Raw genomic sequence first — 4,855 nt, 5'->3', positions numbered from 1 at the left:
CCCTGGGTTTTAGGCCCAGGGCTTGAAGATGTCCACTCATTGCCCTGCAGGATCATCTCTCTTCCTCACTGCAAGGCCTGGTGACCTTCAAGGGTGTGGCCATGTACCTCTCTTGGGAGGAGTGGAGGCTCTTCACAGGCCCAGAGAATCCTGTACTGGGACATGATATTAGGTGACGTCACACCCATGGCCTTACCAAGTAAAGCTCCTGCCTTTCTTTATGTGTTCTTTTTCAGAATTGTTGGCACCCAGGTTGGGCTGTGGGCACTTGCTTGTGCTCTCCCTGAGCCACTCCACCTTTGCTGACCCAGGCTTGTGGTGGCCTGGGGAGAAGAGTCAAAGTTCTCTCCATCTTTCCAATAAGCCCTTTGGGTTTGGCTCCATGACAAGGTCTCTCTGTGTGCCATGGATTCACTGTCTTTCTCTAGCAGATACTTCCTTAAAACTGCCAGTGCCAGTCTCTAAGGGTCCTGTCATTGTTTACAAGGGCTACTGAGTTATTCCTGAAAAACCCTCCTGAAAATTTCATTTTTTTCTTTTTTTATGTTTTTTTTTTATTTTAATGTTCATTTATTTTGAGAGAGAGAGAGAGAGAGAGAGAGGCAGAGAGAGAGGGAGACACAGAATCCAAAGGAGGCTCCTGGCTCTGAGCTGTCAGCACAGAGCCTGATGTGGGACCAAACACACAAACTGAGTGAAATCATGACCTGAGCCAAAGTCGGCCACTCAACCAACTGAGCCACCCAGGCGCCCCGTGTTTGTTTATTTTTGAGAGAGAGAGAGAGAGAGAGAGAGAGAGAGCAGGGGAGGGGCAAAGAGAGAGAATGGGACAGAAGATCCAAAGCAGGCTCCGCGCTGATAGCAAGAGAGCCCGATGCAGGGCTTGAACTCACGAACTGTGAGATCATGACCTGAGCTGAAGTCGACACTTAACTGACTGAGCCACCCAGGCACCCTGTTTCTTTTTCTTTTTTACGTTTATTTTGGGAAAGAGCGTGAGCGGGGAAGGGGCAGAAAGAGAGGGAGAGAGAATCCCAAGCAGGCTCTGTGTTGTCAGGGCGGAGCCTAACGTGGGGCTCAGTCCCACAAACCATAAGATCATGACCTAAGCCAAAATCAAGAGTCAGACACTTAACTGACTGAGCCACCCAGGCAGCCCTCAAAGTTTCATTTTGTGACATCTCTTCTTCCTTCCTCCTTACTAATGATAAAGACGAAGCAAGCTCCTTGACTTCCACAGAAAGTTCACACAAAGGGCAGGCCCCTTACCTGCCTTGTCCTCCATAGGACTTGTGGCTACTGCATCCCACGGGGGCATTTTTGCCAGAGCATGGCAGGGAGTCCTGGGTATGTAGCTGAAAAGGTGCAATTCTGGCCATTGTCAGAGAGTCCTGGAAGATGCTGGGACTTGATGAGTATAATTCGGATATGGGCTGAGGCCTAGTCTACGTTGGATTGTTCCTGGCTGTGGTCTTATACCACATCACTACCCTATGCCAAAGTTAATGTCCCAACCTCAGTCCAACTTTACACCTTTCTGAACATTCTGCCCTCGTGCCTTCTCTTCCTGATGTCTAGTCCCTATCTCCCTGACCTCAAGTTCCATCTTGTAACTACTCTCCCTATGGGTCCTCCTGTGTTAGCTTCTATTTAGCTATTAGGAGATGTTTATGTATTGGTAAGTAATCCTGGGAAGCCTAATGCTAAGAGATGGCTGAATGTTACATCATGTGTGGGCTCTTTCTGCATAGCATTGACCTCTGCAAACATCCCTATTGCACTGAGTTCGCAGACAGTGAGCAGCAGATCCTGCCAGCCACAATGAGTCTGTGACCCTGATGAGATACTTTGCATTGGTCTGGCCAGACCCTATACCAAAAGGATTGGCCCTTTCTCCCCTGATCCTGGCCCCCTTAGTTTCTTATGAACCCAGGGAATCAATTGTTAGCTTAAGAATTATAAGCCCCACTTACTGGGGTGCCTGGGTAGCTCAGTTGGTTAAGCATTCATTTTGGCTCAGGTCATGATCTCACAGTTCATGAGTTTGAGCCCTGCATCGGGCTCTGCACTGTCAGTGCGGAGCCTGCTTGGATTTCTCTCTCTCTGTCCCTCCCCTGTTCTCTCTCTCTCAAAATACTTTCAAAAAGAAAGAAAGAGAGAGAGGAAAAGAAAGAAAGAGAAAAGAGCTTTAGACACCACTTAATGATGGGTCCATCCCCACGCATCTACTATGACATATAGAAAAGGGCATTTCCCAGGGCACTTGGGTGGCTCAGTGGGTTAAGCATCCAACTATTGATTTCATCCCAGGTCACGATCTTATGGTTTCTAAGTTTGAGCTCCACACTGTCAGTGCCGAGCCTGCTTGGGATTCTGTCTCTCTCCCTCTCTCTGTGTCCCTCCCCTGCTTGCTTGCTCACTCTCTCAAAATAAATAAATAAACTTTTTTTTCTTTTTTACGTGTATTTATTTTTGAGAGACAGAGAGATAGAGCTTGAGGGGGAAGGGGCAGAGAGAGAGAAAGGGAAAGAGAGAGACAGAGAGACAGAATCCAAAGCAGGCTCCAGGCTCCAAACTGTCGGCACAAAGCCTGATGCGGGGCTCAAACCCACGAACCGTGAGATCATGCCCTGAGCCAAAGTCGGACACTTAACTGACTGAGCCACCTAGGTGCCCCAATAAATAAATAAAACTTTTAGAAAAATTTTAAAAAAGGGGCATTTCCCTATTTTCAGGTAGTTCATGTGAAAAGGAAGATAAGGAGGCACTGTTGGAATCTGATGCTTCCAGAAAAATCACATCGCAGGGCTGGACTTCCAGCGCTGGTCCTTCTACTCACAAGGTCCACCCCTATAACACCGGGTTATAGTCTTCAAAGACTTTGTCCATAGAGAAACATGGGAACAGATCCTGGACAGAAACTGCACATATGTGGGGCATACAGGAAATAATTCTGGTTCCACTTAAACCTTCAACTGAAACAGTTGACTTTAATATGGAGAGAAACTTCTCCCCTGTGATGAGCACATACTGCAGAGAAGCTGTGCAGCCATGACCTAAGAGCCTGGAGAGCCATGACCTAACACCCATCCACCCACAGCAATAGGAAGCCGTGTGGGAACACCAAGCTCAGGGAGGCCTTCCCACCCAGCCCCATTATTGAGCAGTTCCCAAAGTTCACAGCAGGGAAGCCCTTCAAGTGCAGCAACTGGGGGCAGCCTTTGCGAGGAGCTCCACCTTCCTTAGCCACCTGACTCACCCTGAAGAGAGACTATGTAGATGTCCAACAAATACAAATGTCTGCAAAGAGAAATCAACCCTTGTTGATCACCAAAAATTCACCCAAAAAAATTCAGAGAAACATCCTATGTAAGGAGAGTAGGAAGGCCTTCAGGCAGACATGTAAACTGAAAAAAAGGTCAGAAAATTCACTCTGGGGAAAGACCTTACAAGTGCATGGAATATGGAAAAACTTTCCACCAAAGTTATACTCTAAATCAGCACCAGAAGGTTCACACTGGCGAAAGGCCCTATGAGTGTAACTAATACGGGAAATCCTTTGGCCACAGGTCTAACCTTATGAAGTACCAGAAGGTTCATACTGGAGAAAGGCCCTATGAGTACAGCCATTGTGGGAGAGCCTTTAGTGAAACCCGAGCCTTTGTTTGGCACCAGATTGTTCACACCAAAGAAAGGGTGTGATCTGGTGTGGGCACTTGGGCTAATCCCTCTCCCTATTCTTACATGCCCAGGCTGGACACCTGAGATATCGTCAGCAGTACCAGATTCCTCATCACCACCAACTCCAGCAGTCAGCTGCCCTCAGAGATGGAAGAGAGGGCAGGAGCAAGTGAGGTTCTGGTCCCCGCAGCACTCAAGAATGGAACCATGGGAACTAGCATGCAGTGAGGATACTGGTGGCTACCTTCTGGCTCCCAGGTGTGGAGGGCTGTAACACTGTTAGGGATGTGGCCCAAGACAAGGTGTGATGTTTTCCACAAGTCACAGAGGTCTCCAACATTAATGCAAGGCTGCCTGGGCCAGAAGCTGTATGTTGATACTCCGACAACCGTGAACTGGTTCTTAATCCACTTAGTGCATTCTTAGTCCACTACTTTAGATGTGAGGAAAATGTACATCATAGACAGGGGGCATCAGGGCCCAAGTTCACATGGGTTATAATCAGAGGAACCTGAGCAAATGCAGGCCAGCCTGACCTATCTTGGGCCTAAGCTTTGACTCTTCTTCTTCCATGTTGCATTTTGCATCCAGCTAGACATGTGCATCTATTTTATGCAAGTTTGAAGCATGTGGGTTTGGAAACCAGATACAGAAGAATGACTAACATCTCATTTGATGCTGCCAATTTGAATCAGTGTCAATGTTTCTCTTCACATAGTTGGGAGGGAATAAGTCTTGCATCTCCCTAGTTGTGGATGGTGAGGCCTGTAAGACTGCACCCCATGGTTAGAGGCTTGCCTGTATTTCACAAAAGACCCTTGTGAAATATACACAGAACCATTTCCCTACAAAAACATATACTACAGGAGTAAAGACTGCAAGAGCAATTTCCATTTGGGGTAAGGACAGTGCTTCCATTCCAGGTCCCACTAGTCTTCTTCTCTCACCTAAGTGAGAGAGGTCATAGTCAACAGGGGCCAGGGCTACAAGGAAATATATTGAATATGCTGTAGCCAGGGAAGGCAATTGAGGTCAAGAGAAAGAAAGAAAAGAAAACAAAAGAAGAAAGAAAGAAAGAAAGAAAAGAAGAAAGAAAGAAGGAAGGGAAGAAAACTATAGGAATGGAGATACTCCTGAGGCGCAGTCCCACTAAAGACCGAGTATTCATTGGAAG

Source organism: Panthera uncia, assembly GCF_023721935.1.
Source record: "Panthera uncia isolate 11264 chromosome E2 unlocalized genomic scaffold, Puncia_PCG_1.0 HiC_scaffold_19, whole genome shotgun sequence".
Taxonomy (NCBI): Eukaryota; Metazoa; Chordata; class Mammalia; order Carnivora; family Felidae; genus Panthera; species Panthera uncia.
The sequence above is the reverse complement of the archived record's forward strand: the minus strand, read 5'-3'. Positions refer to the sequence as shown.